General features: G+C 46.9%; 1 long non-coding RNA gene across 1 annotated transcript in view; it reads right to left on the minus strand.

Moving 5' to 3' along the window:
- The window catches only part of LOC138249269 (uncharacterized), a 193572-nt gene that overhangs the window by 12797 nt on the left and 155352 nt on the right, over nucleotides 1-25423 (minus strand). Inside the window, exon 3 of the long non-coding RNA XR_011194818.1 lies at nucleotides 7914-7972. This is a non-coding gene — a long non-coding RNA (uncharacterized lncRNA). The remainder of the gene's footprint in view (nucleotides 1-7913; nucleotides 7973-25423) is intronic.

The following is a 25423-nucleotide window of genomic DNA, read 5'->3' on the forward strand; positions in this document are numbered from 1 at the left end:
TATATGGATAGATTGGGCTAACACTGCTGTGCTCTCTTTAAGAAGCTAGATACTAGGCATTAGGTAGGACTTTTACATGCATGTTTATGCAATGTTTTGGGATTATTACTTATTTTATCACTAATTGTCACAATCCCAATTTTGTTGTCTAATCATCCTAATAATTGCAGCTCATATAGGCCCATATTTATACTTTTTGACGCTAAACTGCGCTAACGCAGTTTAGCGTCAAAAAATTTAGCGCCGTCTAACGCCATTCTGAAGCGCCATGCGGGCGCCGTATTTATGGAATGGCGTTAGCCGGCGCAAGCAGACCGGCGCTGCCTGGTGTGCGTGGAAAAAAACCACGTAGACCAGGCAGCGCCGGCGTTGGGAAAAAATGACGTTAGGGCGTCTTAAAATGGGGCAAGTCAGGTTGAGGCAAAAAAATCGCCTCAACCCGATTTGCGCCATTTCTTTACGACGCCCAGACGCCATTTCATGACTCCTGTCTTAGTAAAGACAGGAGTCATGCCCCCTTGCCCAATGGCCATGCCCAGGGGACTTGTGTCCCCTGGGCATGGTCATTGGGCATAGTGGCATGTAGGGGGGCACAAATAAGGCCCCCCTATGCCACCCCAAAAAAATAAAAAAATATAAAAAATTATACTTACCTGAACTTACCTGAATGTCCCTGGGGTGGGTCCCTCCATCCTTGGGTGTCCTCCTGGGGTGGGCAGGGGTTGCAGGGGGGGTCCCTGGGGGCAGGGGAGGGCACCTGTGGGCTCATTTTGAGCCCACAGGCCCCTTAACGCCTACCCTGACCCAGGCGTTAAATAGTGGCGCAAATGCGGGGTTTTTTGACCCGCCACCTCCCGGGCGTGATTTTTGCCCGGGAGTATAAATACGACGCATTTGCGTCGCCGTCATTTTTTTAGACGGGAACGCCTTCCTTGCATCTCATTAACGCAAGGAAGGCGTTCACGCAAAAAAATGACGCTATTTGGCCATACTTTGGCGCTAGACGCGTCTAACGCCAAAGTATAAATATGGCGTTAGTTTTGCGCCGAATTTGCGTCGAAAAAAACGACGCTAATTCGGCGCAAACGGAGTATAAATACGGGCCATAGTTTTATAGATTGCAGTATTTTCAATAAATCTATTGAAAACCATTCTGGATATCTTTATTGCTTGTGTGTGTGTGTGTATGAGACCTTTTGCTAACGAGAGAAAGAGCGTCATGCGATAGGCTGCCACAAATTACCATTCCCTCTTGAGTTGGGTGAGGTGCTGCTAGCAAGCCGGAAGGTTTGTGACGACAGCTGTCAACTGGTGTGGGAATGACTCAGTCGCCCACAAGCGGTGGTGCTACCACCCCTAATCCAGCAGTCTCATTAGAACAATGAAAATCCTACAACATGGTTCTGTTAATGATGGTTAGGCACTAATTATATGGGTCTCCTGAGTATCTCTGTCTCACACACACTAAAGGTACCTAAGTATCATTATTCGGAGACATCCATGGTGTTAGGGAAAATCTTCCTCAGCTGAATAGGGAGCACTTATATAGCATGTGAGGTGTTCAAGCTTCAACAATAAATGGATTCCCCCATTGGTGTTCCCATCTGTGATACCTATCATTTGCTATGGCGCAACCAGTAAATATCCGAGACAACTGTAGAAAATCAGAAATATCCGAGACAACTGTAGAAAACCAGTCACACAGGTTTTTTTTAGCTAATGGCTTAACAAATGAATGAGAGTGGGGAAGTTACATTTGACGTAGAAGCTCATGATGCAGACAAAATAGAAATATTTTACTCTTGGGGCACTTTTCTGAAGTAAATGCACACTCAAACACATTTCACACATACAGAATTGCAAACGTATCACAACAGTACAGAGCATATCAATATTTAGAAAGACCTCTAAATTACTAAGAACACTGTAGCTGGTTCGATGGCGCCCTCCCACATGTAGTACAGCCCGTCAGATTAGGTCCTTTAAGTAATGATGGACCAACGTGGCCAATATTTGCCACTTATACACCACATCCCAATGTGCAGGGTATGCAAATAGCTGACATACATACATTATATAATGAGCGAGTAGCTATATTTAGACACTTAGGCCCAGATTTATAATGCAGTTTTGCGTCAAAAAGATTAGCGCTGACTAGTGCCATTTTTCAACGCCGTCTGGGTGTCAAATTTATACCATGATGCAAGACGGCTCAAAAAACTCCTTTAGAGTCAAAAATTTTGACGCTAACCATTGCGCCTTGTCGTAAGGCAAAATGACGTTAACGCTGCAAAATTGACTCTAACCTGTTTTACGGCATGTAAACTTGACGCAAAACGGATATGGACCATATTTACCCGCATTAGCGTCAACTTTAGACGCTAATGGAGAAAACATTGCAAAGGAGAGGCAAAATGGACCCAGAAAGCCTGGAGAGACCCCAGGGTGACCCCATTCAACCAGGAACCAGCCAGGAGAACACACAGAAGTCCCAGGGGAGCGAGAAGAAAAAGCACAATTGTCGTTTCAGTGCAGAGGAGCATGAAATACTTGTGAGAGAGGTGACAGAGCACCAACATCAACTCTTCGTCACCTCAAAAATGCCAATTGGCAGCAGAGAGGCAATCTGGCAGCAGATAGTTGACAAGATCAACAGTGTGGCAGAGGTGAGGCGAACCGTAACAGAGTGCAATAAACGCAAAATGATTGCAAGAGAAGGACAAAGGAGAAAATGGCAAGGAACAGGAAGGCAGCACTGCAAACTGGAGGTGGAAGTCCAGCACTACAAGAGGACCTGGACAAGATGGAGGAGATGTTTGCAGCAGTCATCCCGGAGGAACTCGTCACTGGAATCGCAGGAGAGGACAGCGCAGACTACCATGAAACACCACATGCAGGGTAAGCTGCAGGGGGGCGATAATGCTAAATTGTCAAGTGCAAGAAGGGGGAGACAAATAGGACACACTCAATGCATGTCAAAAGAGAGCAGAGGGACACATTGCACATGAATCAAGTTGCACCATTTAAACGTAAGCAAAACATGTACATACGCCTTGGTAGTGCCATGCACCACAACACATACACAACCTGGACATATGTCAATCACCAGGGATAAATACCTACATGTACATATGCAGCACATAGGATGGATGAATGTCTAATGACTGTGCCTCTGGCTGTGTCATCACAATATCCCTTGCATCTAGTCAAACAAACCCTACCAACACGACCAAGACATCGGAGATTAGGAAGTCATTCAATACCATTCCTGGGGTTACGTCATGGTGGTATCCCTTGCAGTAACAACTTGCAACTGCCTTGTCTCATTTCCAAAACACATGTGTGCTGCATCTAACAGCACACAATTCCTTGCAACCTTTCCAATATTACCCAGACATGTGCCGGTAGCACCACCACCCGCATATAAACAACACATCCACATACATCAACATGAGGAGCAATCAAAGGAAACAACTGCATAGTGTCTTGGCAATGCCATTCCTGGGGTGGTGTAAGGTTTCAGTACCGCCCAGGTGTATGTGAAACATGTAAGATTGGGACAGGGGAATATTACAATGTATGTTGCTGTGGCTTGACCACTGCAACAGCCATTGCAAGGCCCTACCATGCAAATGGATGCATAGGGAGGGACAGCAATAACGAGATGATGTCAAGCCACCAAAAGGATTTACATCACACCTAGTAGATATGACTCAGCCAATTGCACCACCTGAGCTTCCCCTCATGTGACACTCAGGTGGGGCAAAGGGCTGATAGACTGCAACCATGATGTACAGGAACAATGTTTGGGAAGTAAGATGACAATGAGGCTCAAGTAGCATGTCAGTGACGTTACATGTCAACTGCCACAACACAGAAGGATTGATTTTACACTATCTCATTGCAGAGGATGAAGGCACTCCTGCTGATCTGCCTGTCCTGGAGTACCCCGATGACCTGGATGACCAGCTGACAACCATCAGCCAAGAGACCCTCCAAGAAGTCCTGGTATCCCTCCAGATACCACCTCCAGTGGCAAGGAGGACAAATAATGTAGCAGCCATCCCATATGCCCCACTCAACACCCCAATAGTACAACCTGCCAGCACAGACACAGCTGAGGACTCCGAGGACACAGGGACCAGCTTTGAGAGGACAGTGGTAGGAGTCGGACCGGAGCTGGCCAAGCAGGTGCGGGTGGGGATGGAGACGGTGACAGCCAGCCTAGAGGGAATGCGTATATGTCTCGTTACAATCTGCAGCCAAACGAGGCATACACTCCCCACTGCATGGAGTCCAGCAGTGTCTGAGGCACATAGTTGCTGCCGTGAGGGAAAGGCCACAACAACTGCCCTCCCAAACTGGCAGCAGCGTGAATGAGAACAGGCCGGACTCCATGCACCAGGAAGTGGCTTCCCTCAGGGAAGACATGGCTGCCTACCACCAGGATGTTGCTGCTATCCTCAAAAATCAGCAGCTCCTCCATGCTACAGTGATGCTATATGTTGCTCCACAGATGGCAGCTGCCGGGAATTGAGATTTCACATCTTTAACCACTGTGTGTGGCCCTCTCTACCTCACCACATCACCATCAAGGGCAGAGGAGACACCACACACATTGGAGGAAGAAGATGTGGAACAGATCAGCTTCATTTGTAAGAGTACCCAGTAGCACCAGCCCGTGCCACATAAGCAGTGTTCTCCTTTGTCCTATGCTTGAGATCATGCCGGTGTTAGCACAGTTGGATATGTGTCTTCACCCACACACTGTTGACCTGTCTGCTATGGACTGTCATTGTCTCTCACTTACCAATTGGCAATTCTTGTTCCTCTGCATTCAACGACACTTCACCCAAGCATGTCCCATGACATGTCCCTCAACCCTGGACTTGTCTTGTGTCACAATTGTATGGATTTCACAAATGGAGTCACTGATCTGGACATTGTAAATATCCCACTACTACACTTGTAAATAAACACCTCATACACAAACAACATGTCTTTGTGTATTGTGATCCACCTACTACGCTTAGTAATTGTGATGTGTGTAACCATGTCATCAGACACAGAGGCCCTCATGGACATGGCTGGATAGCCCGCCGATGACCATGCTGACGGTCGACGGAAGACCGCCAGTGGTGGCGGCAGGCATCCTGCCATATTCTGACACCTGGAGCCTCACCGCCATTGATGATGGTGAGGGCCGCCATGCGCCATGCTGGCGGTCAGTGGCGGGGGTGGATGCTGCTCCACCCTCACTGCCACGTCAGTCCAGACACCACACGCCTATAATAATGCAGTCATAGGCATGGCAGTGTATGGAGGCACGGCGATGCCGGCCGAGCAGCATCCTAGGAGCCCATTCCCTCCTGGAGCAGCGCCACGGAACAGGTAAGTGCTTCCCGAGAGGGAAGGGGGGTGTGGGTGTGTGTTTGTGAGGGGGGATGTGTGTCGGAATGTATGAATGCATGTGTGTATGTCAGAATATGAGTGCATGTGTATGTGGGGGGTTGGAGGGATCTGCATGGAGGTGGGGGATGATGAAGGGGGTGTTGGGGAAGGCATACAGGGAGATTGGAGGGAGGAGTTATTGGGGGTCAATTTTAGAGGTTCGGGGGGGTTGGGGGTGGGTCTGGAGGCTTGAGCGGGTGAGGGGGGGTTGTGGCAAGGAGGGGCCTGGTGTGTCACAAACAGGTGACAGGAATGAGAATTCCTGTCACCCGTATGCTTCCCGCCAGGGATTAACTGGCGGGGTATCCCACCAGGAAATCCCTGGTGGAAATGGGAACATTATCCCACCGCCGGTCTGGCCTCTACCACCAGCTCGAAAGTGCCTACCGTCGGCCCGGAGGTCGAATCTGGCCTGGCGGTGGGTAGTAGTTTTCATTATATGGCGGTCTGAACCGCCATGCTGCCGGCGGTAATTACTGCCACCGCGGGCGGCGCAGTCAGCACTGCCATGTTCATAATGAGGGCCAGAGTGTCAGTACAAGAATGCAGGACTGTGGGGCATATACCTACACACAAGGTTCCAACACGACTAATGTTCATGCTGGTCTCATCCCCTACAAGCAATTCACTGAGTATGTCACAAATAAAGTACACATGTATGCTTCACTCACTTCATACAGAAGGAATGGCTGTAAAACAGTTCTAGGGCAATATCGTCAGCTGGGAGTACCAGTAGAACACATTTGTTTGATTCAGAGGTACCTAACCTCATTAGTGATTGCCACTGGTCAGTTTTGCAGAACAGAGTTCAAATTTAGGCTGTTATCAGATGTGCTACGGCTCCCAACATTCCTACACAGGACCCCAACACCGACAGATGAAGTACCACACCCACCTGTGCAATACAAAGTAAACAAAGTCACCTTGAGTTGTGGGTACACTGGATGGCAGATGCATGTACAAGTAGATGTGTTGTTGCTGCCAATGTGACAGCTCAGTTGTCAATAGGAGATGCACATTTCAAGAGAGGTATTCAGAGGCAGGCCAGAATCCCTAGGCCGACACATAATTTGCACTGTGAACTCATGGGAAGACCCTGAAACACAAACTCTTAACACAAATGTATAGGAGTACACAAAAAATTTTATTCAAAATTTAACTAAACTAAAAACATTAATAAAACCTACCCTATCATAAACTAACCTATTCTATCTTTACTTAACCAACAACTAAAGCTAACTATTGTGGGTGTGGTGCCAGCTGTGCACCTCTGCACTGCTGAAGAGCTAGGTGTCTGCTGTCCTTCTTAGCCAGTGCGGGGACCCCTTGTGAGAATGCCCGCCATTCCCCAGATGCCCTCTCTGCACATTAGCAGCAAAGCCATTCTTCGGTACACAGACTCCAGTGCCAGGATATGGCAGTACCTCACTGCCCTCTTCTAAAAACGCACATAACTCATCATTGGTCATGTTGGTAGCTGTTAAATGGAGACAGGCAACCATCAGTGTCAGCATTGTGTGGAGTCTGTACAGATTAGTAGCTTACACTGCTAAACCTAATTACACATGCACTCCAACTCACATTCCAGAACAGTCAATGGCCCTGAGAAATGTAACAACAACGCTGCCTTAGCATCATATTTTTTACACTAAAGTGACGCAAACTGAGAAAATGTACCAATCAATTTGAAGTGTACATTGCTTTTGCGTAATAAAGAATAATGCAAAGGCAGCATAACTTTACATAGATCAGGCCCAAACTTCCTCATCATCTGTGCCTATTTCCAACCGTACATCACCAATAACTTGGACATGTCATTGGGAGGATGGGATGCAGTTGGTAACCATAAGGGGTCAGACATGATGGGTACACAAGCAAGCCTGAACAATGTGACTGTCACCTACACTGTGAGCATGACATCTACCTACAAATTTGGTATTCCTCTCCCCCTGAGCCTAAGGGGGATAGCCATGCAATCTATCATCTCAACTGTCCTGGTCATCCACCAGGGCATGCCCACTCATACATGGAGTCAAGGAGTGGACCATATGTTACGAGGGATAACAACCATGCTGGGGGGCAATTGCCAGCCCAGTCCTCCATCTGCATGACAATACAGGGATGCACCAAATTGTGTCTAATATGGCGCATCCCTATGTTGTGAGGATGATGGAGTGGGCCACTGCCAATATTCTCACAGCGTTGAACTCTGTCATTCTTTGACACATATGGCCCTAAATGTGGCTTGTCACAACCTTGTGTACACAATGCTGGGCATTGTGCACCACGTGCCTCACAAAATGTGACCCTCTGGTGGTGCATGGGGATCCTTTAAATGGGCCATAATGGGCCCATCCAGCCTACTTCGATATCTGATCATTGGACAGTTATCACATCTGGCATTGTATTCAACACACATGACTCACTCACGCAAAACCCTGGACACACATTATCACACTTACTTGATACATCTGGGTCCTAAAATCGCGCCACTTCACCGATCGTGTAGGGGCAGGTCCACCTGTAAGACATGAATGGTAAAGCATGCTTAGTGTCAAATCATAGTCACTGCAAGTGGACAACAACTTTCAGTGTGAACTAGTTAAGAGGAGTGAGCTAGTTATCCTAGTGGAAAACAGTGCAACAGACACACCACTGTGATCACACAATGACACAGACACTCAGGTGGGTTGGAGCCACACATCTGAATACTAACACTGGGCCAGAGACTCATGTAGTGCTACACCCTGCAACATCCATATGTGGGCCACCTATAGAAGATGGAACAACATGATATAAGGGGGAATTGTGTAATAAACATGACACTACCATGGCGCTTTGCATGACTTATAACTCAGGTACTCAAGCTTGTCCTGCAAGGCACCCAGAGGCGCTTTTTGATAGATATGCTGCTTATTTTAAAGTCTGCAATGATCATGTGTTGATTAATCCATGACTGATGTGCCAAAGTTGTCTAATGGTATCAAATGCCCCATATTCTTTGCCCCATAAGGCGGGTAAACCCGTTTGCTAACTTGATGGCTGGGGCATGAAATGTTGACAAAGTTGAGCTATGTATGCAGTGCTCCACTTTGTTGACACAATCCAGGGCAAATATTATAGGCTGGCAGTACTTTGGCGTTTCATACATGACACTATGCGAGGGCACAGGTGTCGCTATGGCCTCTGAAATGTGTGCCTTTGTGATGGTTGTGCAGGACTCATCAGACATCTGACCTGCATTAGTATCATTGTTGGACATGTAAACTCCAGGCCTAGACTGGCACCGATACACTTCATTCGGGTTGCTTGCAACATATCCACAAGCATTGCATGCAGCACTCAAACTCATCTGCTACTTTCATTCGAGAGCAGTGAACAGTCAATAGTATGCCAATGGGAGACTGACCAACAGGTCAGCCGATCTCAATCCCAAGGTGATTGAGCAGATCATGCTCCCTGGGCACCAGATCTGCCAAGCGATGCTTTAGCTGGTGCTCATTGCTGTCGGTCCTGTATATTCTCTTCAGGTGGTGGAGCACCTTGCCCCACCGCAGCCGCCTGGCCTCGGTCCGGTATCCAAGGTGGTCCCAGCCACCCATCTCCAACACCAATGGCAGGTAGTGAGATACCATCCACACAAATCCACCTAGCTCATACTCTGACATCCTGGTCACTCTCCCCCTTCCAGACATGCCGTATTATGGTCAGAGTTGATCCCAAGTACAAAGAAAGAAAGAATAAACGGATACTTAACCCCACTAACTTATCCCAACTATCCCAAATTAGTAACAACCCCGGACAGACACCCCACAGTACAAATACGAATCTAGATAAAAACTACACAAAACCACAACTACTGGAAGAAAATGCATACAAAATACAACAGGACACGACAGAAGCGACACCACAAACTACAAGACACAACCAAGATTCAACCACCAGCTCCAAAACACAACTGCACAGTCACAAAGGCGCAGACTGTAAACAGAAAGTGAAATAACACCCACTGTACTATGCTTGTAGATTTCCTATTACATCACTTCCTGTGCCCGTGCAGCACGGTTTTCAGTTATGCGTGTATTAATTTGACACATTTGACATTTGCGTAGGGTTTTTAGACGAATAATGCCTGTGCATCGTTTACATTAACGCATGATGGTTGTGCGTCGATTTCACAGAAGGCTGTATTAAGAGGAGTGCGAAGGTAGAATTCACACTAAAGGCCCATGTGTCATTTTCTTAGAGTTTTCAGATGTTTTAGATGCATTTGCGTCATATTTTTTGACTCATTTCCTGATTGCGTGGTTTTTTGCATTGTCCTTAGATGCACCCTGAATCAACATACATATGAAATTGGCTGTGCTGGAGTGTGGCATATTGGGTATGGCCACATGTGGTAGATCATGCAACAATGTGATAAGGGTGTGATTGGTCTGTTCCACCAATGTGTGTGTGTTACGGAGTCAACTGCATGCAAATTGTTGCACGTCTTGCATATATATGCCTGTGTGACATCACTGAATCCACATATGTTTTGCATTCAGTACAATGCAATACTTTTGATATTTGATAGTGTATTGAGAATTGGTATGTGGTGTGTGATGTTGTCATACAGAGCATACTATTTTGGAGGTGCATACACAGGTCAGACATTGTTGATGATGAGCAAACTATTGCTACATAGAAAATGTGAGCCGACATCTACATCCTTATTCGGATTCAGGGCCAGATGTACGGAGCTTTTTGCACCTCGCAAACAACAAATCTAGCTGTTTGCGACGTGCAAAAAGCACTTCCCGATGCACAAACCCAGTTTTGTGATTCAGTAACAAACGGGTTTGCGACTCGCGATTAGGATGGGGTGTTCCCTTCCTAATTGCGACTCGCAGTGCGATGTAGGATTGTTTTGTGACCGCGAATGCGGTCGCAAAGCAATCGCAGTTACCACCAGTGTCACACTGGTGGTAACACATTCACAAACGGGAAAGGGTCCCCCCCGGGACCCCTTTCCGTTTGTGAATGTGACATAAAACATTTTTTCCAGAGCAGGCAGTGGTCCGTAAAAATGAAACAAAAACGTTTCATTTTTTGTTTTTGTAATGCATCTCGTTTTCCGTTAAGGAAAATGGGTTGCATTACAAAAAACAAATGCTTTATTGAAAAGCAGTCACAGACATGGTGGTCTGCTGTCTCCAGCAGGCCACCATCCCTGTGAGGGCCGCCATTCCCCAGGGGGTCGCAAATTGCGACCTACCTCATGAATATTCATGAGGTGGGCATTTGCAACCCCCTTGCGAGTCGCTCTGACTCGCAATTTGCAAGTCGCAATTCTGAACTTTGCTACATGTGGCCCTTAGAGTATAAGGAGGCTGTGTGAAGACAGCATATTTGCCTGACATGTGTACATCTTTGGTACATGGTGTGTGTGATACACTCCGCCTACATTCAACACAGAATATGGTAGGATCACATATTTAGGATTTCAATCATTGCATTAACCAATGTTTGTAGATTTTTGTATGGTGGACCTGCAGCCCTAGCTGGATATGTTCTCATCCATACTAATGTGCATACCACTGATGTGTCCGTGCAATGAGTGCGGTCATGTATACCCTGTGTCAAGGTTGTGCCCCATGGCAGTGGCAGGGCAGATTACCATGGACAGACTGCGCAGGCTCAACTTCTTCCATTGGTTACAATCCCTGGGCAAGTCATGATGACCAGAGTTAACAATGATGTACCCCCCTCATCACACATGTTCCATGCAGTTATTGCCACTCTCACATTGAATTGTGACAGTATTCAGTTCCAACATGACAAAATTTATATTTCAACATCCCCAACCTCAGTTATGGGCGCCTTGCATACATCCTATTAGGACATGTTGTGGTGGGAGTGGTGAGCTATTGATTAGCAAGTTGGCAACGTGAATGTACAATATGTTTTGTGGTCAATGGATTGTGTCCTTCTGTTGTCAGATACCAGTGATCAGGTTGTAAGTGATGTGTGTGATGGTGGCAGTACAATGTTATACATCACCTATGATGTCACAACATCACTTGGCAGTTTAGTAACTGTTACATACACCCTGAGGTAAGACTCACATTCCTATGGTATATGTAGCGGAGATTGAATACACCAACACAGCATTGGCTGTACATGTGGAGTGTTTATTTACATATTGAACATGGTTATTTCAGTGATTGTTATGTGTACCCCAGCAGCTGTGTTGTGCTGTTCCCCCTCCATATCGTCAGCACCATCCTCCTCCTCCTCCTGTCATGGTTTTGAGCGGGTCTGATCAGGACTCTGTTTGGGATACCCCTTAAGGTCACAGAATATCCCAAAGAAGTAGTGTAAACTCCAGGCCTAGACTGGCGCAGATACACTTCATTCGGGTTACATGGTGTACAGGGGCAGAAGAGCAGCTAAAGGCATACATGGGAAATGACAGCTATGGGAAGGCGCAGGAAACAGGAAAGTAAAAGCAGAGCAACCTTAGTGTGAACAAACAGGGAACGGATTACTAAAGTACAAACACACTGGGGTTACCACTAAGGTTGTACACAGGGTAGGACTCAGAACTTCCCACAGCAACAGGGAACATCAATGCCTCTGTGCAGATTGCTCTTACAGATAGTCACCCCGCAAGCCCCAAAGAAAGGAGGCAGCAGAAGTGATTCTGTCTCTGGACCCTTAGAGCACAAACAAGGATTGTACTTACTTACACAAGACAAGCCCTTGTGGGTCCAGCTGGAAACACAGTGGCAATTCCTGGAAAAACACTGTCACTGTTAGACACTAAAGACTGCATATAACATTAGACAAAGGATGGGAGCTGGACTTGCTTCCTGGAAACTAGGAGCCAACCCCAGTACAAAGGAAAACACTTATACACAGGTGAAGACTGATAATACACTTACCAGACACAAATACCCAAGAGGAAACGGAAACAGAAGGAACAAACTAGGAGGCAGAGGCAGGAACTGGGAACAGGCTCAGGTTGAAGCAAAGGCAGGAATAGGACTGGAAAACAGAGCACAAGCTCTGACTGGAACAAGCAGAAACAGAGAGCAGACTCTGGCTGGAACAAGCAAGAACAGGACTGGAATACAGAGAGTTGGAATAAGCAGAAAATAGGACTGGGAAACTGAGAGCAGGTTCAGGCTGAAACAAGGCAGGAACAGCACTGAGAAACAGGGAGCAGGCTCTCGAAGAAATAAACAGGAACAAGGCTAAGAGACAGGGAGCAGACTCTGGCTGGAATGGGACAGGGCAGAGAAACAGAAAGCAGGTTCAAGCTGAAACAGAACAGGAACAAGACTGGAACACCATCCGATAAAGGGTCTGGAACACAAAGGAATCAAACTCCAATGTTTGTGCACGACAAGGAACTTGAGGAAATGGCTGCCTATAAGCAGTTCTAGGCTGCAGCAAACCCCAGGTGGAATCACATGACTGGGCTGCACAGGAGAGGTCTCAAGTGTGTGTAGTTTCAGACACTTGCAAGTCCTGGAGGAGAGAATCCAGTAAAAAGGAACAACTGGACTTCTCCCATAGAAAACAATGTATAGCAGAATCCAGGCTTTCCTGATTACCATGCTGTGCATTATGGGATTTGCAGTCCCAGGAAGCAAATGTAATTCTACAAAAGCATACCATAGAGAAAAGGGAAACAAACAGGAGTCAGAAAGGGACTCTAGATGAGTGTTCAAGGTGATTCCCAAGCTACAGACAGTCCCTTTATAGTGCCCTCTAGAGATGGGATGACAGAGTCGTAACACCTCCTCCTCAGGCAGGTCAGCAACCTGGTCATTCATTGGAACGTTCATCTGCACACATATGTTATTTAGGATGGCACATGTCAGAATGATTTTACACACAATGTGGGGGCATAAAGGAGGCTGCCTCCTGTCAGGTCCACACACCTGAATCTTGATTTCAGTATGCCAAATATCCTTATCACGACATTGTGTGTCTGACGGTGTCCCTCATTGTATGCACACTCTGCTGCTGTGTTTGGGTTTGCAAATGGGGTCGTCACCCATGGCTGTATGCCATAACCCTGATCCGCTGCAAAAGATGATGGATGTAAGTTGTTGTTAAGGCTTGCAACAGGTTTGTCATATAGCATGGCAGTTATGATTTGGAGATGGTTGTGACTCATGCGTGTACGTGGTATGGTGTGAGTTCCTGGCCTTGTGCTAAGTTTTACTGGCCATTTGTTTTTGGAGTAGTGTATGTCTTGTGTGTCCCACAGGGTTGGTGTGTTGCATGTATCATGCTAGGTTTGTTGACTTACTCACAAGTAGTCCATTGCCATATTGGTCATCCTGGAATTGTTGATTGATCCTGCTGTGCCTGAATATGTAGGCATCATTGACGCTACCAGGATACTTAGCTGAAATGTTTGTGAACAGTCCACGGTGATCCACTATGAGCTGCACTTTTATGGAATGCGTATGGTTCCGGTTTCTGTATAATTTTTCTGTTGCTGCAGGTGGGACAACTCAGACATGGGTGCAGTCCATTGCACCCAGCACATGCGAGAAGCCAGCAAATTGTTAAAATCCCAGTTTTATCTCCTGCTGCATTTGCTGGGTGTTGGGGAAGCTGATTTGGCGGGGTGTCAGAGAGATGATTGCAGCTAACACCTTCGGCAGGAAGACTGAGAAAGACGGCTGTGACACACCAGCAACCAGTGCACCCATTGTCTGGAATGAGCCACTTGCCAGCGTATGCAGGACTGCTAGCAGCTTTGTGACAGGTGGTATATTGTGTGGTGTCCGCAGGCTGGCTTTCGTCTGTGGCTCAATGTGGTGCAGCAGGCGTAGTATGGCTGGCCGGTTGAGTCGGTATGTCCTAATGAGGTCTTGTGCCCTGCGACCAAGAAGGGTTGTCCTGTTCCTGAATATCCTCTCCCGCCTTCTGTGTTGGCTTTGTGGTGGTTGCTGCAGTAGGGGTGGTGGTTGCTGTTGTTGTCCTCTGTGTCGTCTCCCGAGCTGGAGCAGTAGCACTTCCATCTTGTCCTGTACGTTCCCAATGTTGTTTCTGCGTGTTCTCCTTAAGTAGTGGTGTGTGGGCCTCATTTTGACACCAGCCCTGACCCAGGTGTTAAAATTTGACGCAAATCAGGGTTTACTTAATTTTTTGGGTCCGCCTTCCACCGGTGCTTCAATGTTGCACGGGTGGATAAAAATGGAGCCAGCGGCTTAGAGTAATTTTTTGGATGGGAATGCCTACTTTGCATCTCATTGACGCAAGGTGGTTTCACGCATCCAAAAAATGACGTTAAGTCCAATATTTTGCCGCTAGACGGGTCTAGCATCAAAATATAAATATAAAAAAATTGGCGCTAATTCAGTGCAAACAGAGTATAAACCTGGGCCTTAGTAAAATTCATAAAGCGGACTTTAAACACTGCCCCAGGGAGAGCTGCTCCAGCTATTAACCAATTGGCCGTAGCAGGAGTAAATCCACAAACAGTACATCGAATTATGGGTAAAGCACCTACTGAGCGGGAGAAGATTCCATTCTGGTTTGTGCAAAAAACAAATCAGCTGGAAGCAGTGTTTCCCCGTATAGGACCCCAAGATAAACATAGAATTCTCACAATGTGCTTGGTATTCTGAATGGTTCCCTCAGTAGAGGAATGCGCCCTTTGGGCACAGTCTTCGTGGCAATACATACCACCACACACGGTACCACAACAAGTGCAATTTTACTGGAAGTGTTCAAATAAATTCAAAATGAACATGGGCCAGCCTCGGTCCTGGAATTGGGGATGTAAATGATGCACAATTTTGACACGGTGTCCTCAATAATATTAAGTAATATTAAAGTGGAATCACCAGCACTGGCCATTTACCAGTAGCCCGGGAAGGTTCCTCAACCGGACCAGGTGCACTAGCTGCCAAATATTATTTCTGAGACCTATACTAGTATAGGTGGGATAGTCTGGGGACCAGACCAACTAAACCTCAAATACAGAGGGCCATATTTATACTTTTCGACGCACAACTGCGCCAACGCAGTTGTGCGTCAAAAAATCTAACGCCGGCTAACGCCATTCTGAAGCGCCATGCGGGCGCCGTATTTATTCAATGACGTTAGCCGGCGTTAGCCGGCGGCGCTGCCTGGTGTGCGTCAAAAAAAATGATGTACACCAGGCACCGCCGGCGTAGGGGAATATGGAGCTTGGGCGCCAAAAAATGGGGCAAGTCAGGCTGAGGCAAAATTATCGCCTCAACCCGATTTGCGCCATTTTTTTCAACTCCCAACCCCCATTGAAATGACTCCTGTCTTAGCAAAGACAGGAGTCATGCACCCTTGCCCAATGGCCATGCCCAGGGGACTTCTGTCCCCTGGGCATGGTCATTGGGCATAGTGGCATGTAGGGGGGCACAAATCAGGCCCCCCTATGCCACAAAAAAAAAAAAAAATACTTACCTGAACTTACCTTATGTTCCCTGGGATGGGTCCCTTCATCCTTAGGCGTCCTCCTGGGGTGGGCAAGGGTGACAGGGGGGGTCCCTGGGGGCATGGGAGGGCACCTCTGGGCTCCTTCCGAGCCCACAGGTCCCTTAACGCCTGCCCTGACCAGGCGCTAAAAAACGACGCAAAAGCGGCTGGACGTCATTTTTTTTGACCCGCCCACTCCCGGGCGACATTTTTGCCCGGGAGTGTAAATACGGCGCACATGCCTCGGAGTCACTTTTTTAGACGGGAACGCCTACCTTGCATATCATTAACGCAAAGTAGGTGTCCACGCAAAAAAATGACGCAAACTCCATGGACTTTGGCGCTAGACACGTCTAACGCCAAAGTATAAATATGGAGTTAGTTTTGCGTCAGATTTGCGTAAAAAAAATGACGCAATTCCGGCGCAAACAGAGTATAAATATGCCCCAGAGTACTTCCACCATGGAAGTTACTAGGCAAACACAGGAGGGCTCTAAAAAATGCTGGGATAAACAAAAACAAAATAAAGACAGAAGAAGTCAAAGAGGAGGATCTTCTCAACCAGAGACTTTAGAAAAAAGATATAGGCCCTCATTACAACCCTGGCGGTCGGTGATAAAGCAGCAGTAATACCGCCAACAGGCCGGTGGAAAAAAAATGTGATTACGACCGTGGCGGAAACCTCCAACATAGACAGCCACTTTAACACTCCGACCGCCACGATCGTACAAACAAACAGCGTGGCGGTAACCGCCAACAGACAGGCGGAAGACAATGTACCGCCCACCCTATCACAAGATGCCAATCCGCCACCTTTTCCGGGGCGGAACAAACGCGATCAAAAACACGGCAGAAACAGTGCACAGAAGGGGAAAGCACTCACCTCTCCACACCCCATGAGGAACCAGGACGCCATGGAGCCAGAACTTCACATCCTGCCGGCGATCGTCTTCCTGATCCTCTATTAGGAGCTCCAGACACGGCGGCGACGACCACGGTGAGTACTGCACCTACAACACAGGGGAGGGGAGAGGGAAAAGAGAGTGACACACACATGCAACACGCAACACCCCCACCCTCACCCACAACACCATACACACAAATACATGCTGCAACATTACATATACACCTCCCCCACCCCTGTTCAATAATGCAAGGACAAAAGGAATTGATTTGAACAAATGTAATCAATAAAAATCCAGTACTCAAAACTCTAAATACAGTATATACAATTATGTACACCAACTACACAAGTCCGGATAGTGCACCAATCATTGTCCGTGGACCACTGGGCCAAAAATGCATGGGTGAGGCCCACACTCGATACCTGACTCCAAACGGAGAGAACACTGGAGGGGCATCAGATGGAAAATAAACAGGCACCTCAGGGGGAGGGGAAGGGGGGGCCACCTCAGCCTGATGAACGCACGACACCACTGCTCCAGGAGGGGGCTCCATGCCCACTGCTGTATCCTGGGGAGTACAAAGCCACAGTCTTTCCAGTGGGTGGTTTGCCCACTGCAAAGCCACAGTCTCACAATTCTTTCCAGTGGGTGGGTTGCCCACTGTTTTATCCTGGGGAGTGCAAAGCCACAGTCTCACAAGTCTCTCCAGTTGGTGGTTTGCCCACTGCATTATCCTGGGGAGTGCAAAGCCACAGTCTCTGAAGTCTTTCCAGTGGGTGGGTTGCCCACTGCTTTATCCTGGGAGTGCAAAGCCACAGTCTCACAAGTCTTTCCAGTGGGTGGGTTCCCCATTGCTTTATCCTGGGGAGTGCAAAGCCACAGTCTCACAAGTCTTTCCAGTGGGTGGTTTGCCCACTGCTTTATCCTGGGGAGTGCAAAGCCACAGTCTCTCAAGTCTTTCCAGTGGGTGGGTTGCCCACTGCTTCATCCTGGGGAGTACAAAGCCACAGTCTCTCAAGTCTTTCCAGTGGGTGGTTTGCCCACTGCTTTATCCTGGGGAGTGCAAAGCCACAGTTAATAAGTCGGGACGACAAACACGAGGTACACTGTTTCTTCGGTTTTGTACTTAAGTTTATTTCCAAGCGACCCCAACCCGGCTGTGGTCCTCGCCAACCGCTTCACTCGCCCACATTCCAGAACCCCTTTCCTCTTGCCAGGAGACAGCCAGGTTCTTTCCCACACTGGAACCTTTTATGCATAATATATACATTACAACACATCCCCAATCCTATAAAAAAATTCATCCCCCACTTCTAACAATCCTAAAGCTAAATACAACTACCCTTTCCCCACATGTGACTACACAACTATATACACATGTTAGTCGCATACAAAGTCCCTCAATAATCTTGATGGTTCCTTCACCCTTGCAATGAATCTTTTTGTCCCAATCTCACTACTCTCCGACTGCACCTCATTTGCTCCCTTCCTTTTCCACCAATCATTCTCATTCATTTCCTTCTTTTTCAGCCAATCATTTATTTCCACCTCCGAGCACCTCACTGTCTTTCTCACATTCCACCAGTTACCATCCGATAACTTTACACAATTTCCCTTCACCTTTCACACACATCTCGGTTCCGATAGCTTAGATTCACCCTTCCTTGCCAAACTTCCTACCATCACTCTCACCCATACACCACTTTCGTATTTTGTCTGCACTCTCTTAACCCTATCATTGTGTCTTGACTCATATTGCTGCTGGTATGTCTTAACCCTTTGCCTGATCTGCTCAGAATTAACCACCTTTTCTTTACTTCTTCCCATCCACGCGGGCACAGCCATAGTGCACGGTACCCTCCCCTTCAACATCACAAACGGAGTTTCTCCCGTCACACTATGTGGTGTAGTTCTATAATTCCACAGCATATCCCTGACTTGAGACTTCCATGAAAAATTGTTATATAGGGCTAACTGAATGTTTTTACCCAACACTCGGTTAAACCGTTCCTCTTGGATGATATACAGGCGTCCTACAATGTTTGATTCCCCATTTCTTGAGAAAGCTCATGAATTCACCCGAAGTAAATTGTGGTCCATTATCACTGACAATTTCTCCAGGACACCCTTCCTTTCTAAATATTTCCTCGCAAAATACAATAACATTACACAACTTCACCTCTCTCACAAATGCTACTTCCGGCCACTTCGAATAATAGTCCATCATAACTATAGCAAATCTATCCGAACAGCCCAAACACTCAAATGGTCCACATATATCCATGGCCACTCTGTCCCATGCCTTCTCTGGTAACTCTTGTGATTTAATTGTTGTTTCTAACAACACATGCAACTTGTCACTGCACGTACACGCTATGCAATCTCTCACGTACCTTTCAATCTGTTTATCCATTCCTGGCCACCAAAAATCAGCCCGAACCTTCTTTTTCATTGCAGACATGCCTCCATGCCCTTCATGCATCAATCTTAACACTCTTTCTCTCAAGCTCTCCGGTACCACCAATTTGTTCCCTCTTCTCAGCACACCATCCATAACCGACAATTCCTCCCATACATGCTTAAATTCACCCATATCAGCATCCAAACGTTTTTTTTTTACCACAGGTAACTCATTCATTATCTTGTTCAATAACATATCCTCCCGTACAGCAGTTTCCCATTCCTCTCGACTTATGGCACCCCATGTCTCTGACATGTCTGCCACCACCCACTCGTCCTCTTCACATTTCCCATTTTTGTCCACCGGTAATCTAGACATACAATCTGCATTTATGTTCTTTATCCCCGGTACATATTTCATTCTGAACGTGTACTCTTGTAGCCTATATATTCACTTTGCAATTCTTGGAGTAGCTTTACTGGCCCCGTTGGTGGTGAAAATATCTATCAATGGTTTGTGATCAGTTCGTAGCTCAAACTCTGTGCCCCAAACATATGTCCAGAAATGTTGCACACTCCACCAGCACGCTAATGCCTCCTTCTCAATAGTTGAGTATGTTGGTTCTGCTCCCTTCAACGTGCGTGACGCAAACGCCACTACTCTTTCTCTTCCATCGTGTTTTTGCAACAATGCTGCTCCTAACCCGTAATTACTGGCTTCTGCCACGATTATAGTTTCATCATCCGGGTCATATGGCTTCAATGTGATGGCTTTCACAATAGCTTCCTTGATCACATCGAATGCTTCTTGACACTCACTGGACCATTTAAAATGGCATCCCTTTTTCATCAAATTCCTCAGCACATGTACCTTTCCTGCAAAGTGATCCACAAATTTTGTGTAATACTCAGCCAAGCCTAGGAATGATCTTAGCTGATCCTTGTTTTGTGGTGCAGGAGCTTTTGCTATGGCATCAATTAACTTCAGTTTTAGTTTCACTCCATGTTGATTCAGCGTGTGCCCCAAATATTCCACCTCTTCCACACCAAATCTGCACTTGTTCCTGCTGATGGTAAGGCCAGCTCTCTCCAATTTCTTTAACACCACCGCCAGTACCTCATCATGTGCTTGTTCGCTTTCACCCCAAACCAGTACATCGTCCTGGAATACTAATGTGTTATTCACATTGTTCAAAATTCCCTGCATAACCCTCTGGAACACTGCAGAGGCGGATGCCAAGCCGAAGGGCATCCTAACAAATTGAAACGCCCCCTCTGATGTGATGAAAGACGTCAAATGTCGGGATTTTTCTGACAAACACACCTGGTTGTAAGCATTCGATAAATCCAGTGTCGTAAAATACTTTCCACCTCGAACACTGGCTAACATCTCATGTATTCTTGGTAACGTGTACCGGTCTATTAATATATTGTCATTCAGGTCCCTCAAGTCTACACACATGCGGATCCTACCATCAGGTTTCATTGCTATCACTATCGGACTTAGCCATTCAGACACTTCTATCGGTTCAATTACACCTTCCATACACAACCTTTGAAGTTATTCCTTTAATTTATCCCTTAGTGCTATTGGTACCACCCGTGCCTTGTGTACCCTTGGCACAGCGTCCTTTTTCAAAACAATCTGGTGTTCAAAACCATTGAGGCAGCCCAACTTATTTTTAAACAGCTCGGGAAATGTAGTTACCCACTTTTCTTCCATACTTTCCTTTGTTAATAACACATGTTCGGGAAGATTAGGATCCAACATTATGTTCCGTGCTCATTGTTCCTTCCAACCAAGTAATGATCGTCCTTGGCGCACTACGTATACTCTTCCTTGTGTTCTTCTGTCCTTAAATTCAAGCTCTGCATCAAAATAACCTAATACTGGCAGTTTACCACCACTATACCCTTCGGGTGACACATCCGTGAGTTTAAGTTTGTTGTTCTTCAAATCCCCCCACACTTGCTTGTCAATCAAAGTGAACGGTGAACATGAGTCCGCCCACATGTGTGTCTGCTTCCCATTTATTTCAACAACACACTTAGGCGGGTTATATTCCTTAGTTTTGCTTCCAAGTTGAGTGCACACTACCGTAGCTCCTTCCTCCACAGCTAAAACTTTCAACTCATCTTCACTTGTGCTACTACCTTCTGCTTCATTTCTCTTTACTGCGTTTACTGACTTCTTGAACTTGTTTTCGCCAACCATTCTGCACACCCTCGCAAAATGTCAAATTTTCCTGCATTTAAAATACCCAGGGGCATATTTATACTCCGACTGCGCCGAATGTGCGTCAAAAATGTTAACGCACATTCAGCGCAAACCTTGCCCCGTATTTAAACTTTGATGCCTGCGGACGACAAAATTCCACCGTGTGCGTCATTTTCTGGATGCGGCAACCCGCCTTGCGTTAATGATATGCAAGGTAGGCGTTCTCATCCAAAAAATGACTTAAACGGCCGTGCGTCGTATTTATGCTTTCGGGCAAAAATGAGGCACGACTGGGAGGCGGACCCGGAAAATGACACTCAGCCCGATTTGCGTCAAAATTTAACGCCTAGGTCAGGGCAGGCGTTAAAATGGGGCAAACACACCTGTATTTAATCATAACACACAGAAGCAACAGCAGAGCAGCAGAGCAGCAAAAGGGAGACATGGAGGTGATTCTTATCCAGCGTGCACCCAGACGCAGAGCCCAGCAGCTACAACAGCAGCTACCACAACACCAGCAGGGACCCCAAAGGCAGCACAGAAGGCAGGAGAGGATATTCCGCCCCAGGACAACCCTTCATGGCCTCAGGGAACACGACATTATCCAGAGGTACAGGTTGAACTGGCAGGCCATTCAGCAGCTGCTGCGCAACATTGAGCCGCAGTTGGCACCCACCTTGCTGATACCCCGCACCATCCCAACAGAAACCAAGCTGCTTGCCGTACTTCACATGCTGGCAAGTAGCTCTTTTCAAACAACTGGTGCCCTGGTTGCCGGAATATCACAGCCATCATTCTCTGCCTTTTTGCCCAAAGTACTGGATGCCATCATTGGACTTACACCCGCCACATCTGCTTCCCTAACACACTGCAGAAGCAGCAGGAAACAAAACAGGGGTTCTACCTCATTAGTGGCTTCCCACACGTCCTTGGTGCAATCGACTGCACACATGTACGCCTTGTGCCACCTGCTGCAACTGAACACCTCTACCGCAACAGGAAGCACACACATTCCATCAATGTGCAGGCCATTGTCGATCACCAAGGATTGATCACCAACATCGTGGCTAAATATCCTGGGAGTGTCCATGACTCATTCATCTTCCGTCACAGCACCATCAATGAACACTTCCAGGATAGACGGTATGGCAATGGACTACTTGTTGGTAAGTACAAAAACCTACTTATATACACACTGCACAGCAACCCTCTAGGACACACAACACATTCTCCACAACAGCAACATGCCGACAGGAACACACTGAGGTTGTTTCACCGCTAGGCATGTTTCTTAGGTCACCATTGAACCTGTCACACATCTGAAATTAGTGTACAGTCTAATGTTAAGACGTCAAGGCCCATATTTATACTTTTTGACGCTAAACTGCGCTAACGCAGTTTAGCGTCAAAAAGTTTTGCGCCGTCTAACGCCATTCTGAAGCGCCATGCGGGCGCCGTATTTATGGAATGGCGTTAGACGGCGCAATCAGACCGGCGCTGCCTGGTTTGCGTGGGAAAAAACCACGTAGACCAGACAGCGCCGGCGTAGGGGGAAAATGGCGCATGGGCGTCTTAAAATGGGGCAAGTCAGGTTACGTCGAAAAAATCGTCTTAACCCGACTTGCGCCATTTTTTAACGACGCCCATCCCCCATCAACATGACTCCTATCATTGTAAAGATAGGAGTCATGCCCCCTTGCCCAATGGCCATGCCCAGGGGACTTCTGTCCCCTGGGCATGGTCATTGGGCATAGTGGCATGTAGGGGGGCACAAATAAGGCCCCCCTATGCCACCAAAAAAAAATATAAAAAATAAAAAATTATACTTACCTGAACTTACCTGAATGTCCCTGGGGTGGGTCCCTCCATCCTTGGGGGTCCTCCTGGGGTGGGCAAGGGTGGCAGGGGGGGTCCCTGGGGGCATGGGAGGGCACCTGTGGGCTCATTTTGAGCCCACAGGCCCCTTAACGCCTGCCCTGAGCAGGCGTTAAAAAGTGGCGCAAATGCGCCGTTTTTTGCCACGCCAACTCCCGGGCGTCTCTTTTGCCCGGGAGTATAAATACCACGTAAAGGCCTGGGAGTCATTTTTTAGACGGGAACGCCTCCCTTGCATATCATTAACGCAAGGAAGGGGTTCACGCTAAAAAATGACGCACATTCCGGGAACTTTGGCGCTATTCGCCTCTAACGCCATAGTATAAATATGGCGTTAGTTGGCGTTAGTTTTGCGTCGAAATTGCGTCAAAAAAAACGACGCAATTTCGGCGCAAACGGAGTATAAATATGGCCCCAAAGATCACAAAGTTTGGAGTGGGTTGCCTAAATGTCACCTTGCAAATTGTAAGTGTCTCAATGACGTTGACATTAATCTATTGCATAAGTCTAAAGGTATGGGATGTCCAGGGTACATTGATATGAACGTGTTAACAACACTGTCAAATTGAACCTGTGTATGCAACTATCATCTCACCCCAGTGAAGACACAGGGACACCTGTATCACACGTCACAATGCTAGGGAGGGCACACTGTACTGCAAATCCCAAAACATACTTCTGACAACCGGTCAGCAGGCAAACACTCGTTCAGCCAAGGAAACAACACAATGCAGATAGTACATCCTACAAACCTAGGATGCGACATAATAACACAAAAGAGTCACAGACAACACAAGACAACTACTGCCATGAAAGGTCATTTCAATAGGGCTAGCTACATCAACATGATCCCCTTCATTTTCTCTTGCAGCTGATCAGGGGTATGGCATCCAGCCATGGATAATGCCACCTATTGGCATCCCGAGTACTGCAGCAGAGCGTGCCTACAATGACGCACATAGGAGGACACGCACCATAGTTGAGAGGACCTTCGGCATCCTCAAGTCAAGGTTCCGGTGCCTCGACATCACTGGTGGTGGCCTCCTATATTCCCCGGAGATGGTCTGTAAGATAATCCTAACGTGCTATTCTGCACAACATTTGCATCAAAAGGAACATTCCCCTCCTGGAACCCGAGCCACACATGCCTGAAGAGGAGGAAGAGGAGGATGGTGGCCTGCAACATGAGGGGGAACAACAGAACAGTGCCGCTGGTTTACGCAGGCTGCAACATATCGTGAACAATTTCTTTTAAATATAATCACCATCATCACTTTATGAACTAATTAAAATAAACACCTATAATAATCACCATATCATCGTTTGGCTATTCATTTTTGCACACCTTCATCTCTAACTATCAGATTAAGAGTGTTGTCTCATGGAGCATTGCTGATATACCGATTAGGACACTGAAAATCCCAGAGCTAATGTGATGTGTATCATACAATGGTCACATACACACACACTGTAAATGACATATATCATGTACATTTCTCCTTTGAAGGCCAATAGCAGAGGACCACACCTATTTCACACATACATGTTGAATCCATGGTCCAACGCAGCATATGGCACACAACTAAGACACCATCACTCAATAAGGGGAAAACAAGCCTCATACATGAGGCAGTTGATGTGCTTTTGCATCAGTAACAGGAATGTCTGACCAGACCCTTGACAGCAGTAAGTCCAACTGCATTCAATATTTGCAAGGACTATCTGTGACCAGAGTTCCACAGAAGCAGTACATAGACAGCACAAGTGCCACACATATGAGCAGCATTGTGCACATGACATTCCATGTACATGTCAGCCCATTTCCTAACTCCTGACTGTAGGAGGCTGGCCTGGCTTGTAGTGGGTACCAGAGGTACTTACACCTTGTGCCAGGTCCAGTTATCCCTTATTACTGTAGAAGAGGTGTTTTTAGGAGCTTAGGCTGATAGAAGGTAGCTATGGCAAAGCAGCTTAGGCTGAACTAGGAGACATGTAAAGCTCCTACTATACCAATGGTGTCATATGCACAATATCACAAGAAAACACAATACACAGAAGTACTAAAAATAAAGGTACTTTATTTTTATGACAATATGCCAAAAGTATCTCA

The sequence above is a fragment of the Pleurodeles waltl genome, chromosome 8, assembly GCF_031143425.1.
Source record: "Pleurodeles waltl isolate 20211129_DDA chromosome 8, aPleWal1.hap1.20221129, whole genome shotgun sequence".
Lineage (NCBI taxonomy): Eukaryota > Metazoa > Chordata > Amphibia > Caudata > Salamandridae > Pleurodeles > Pleurodeles waltl.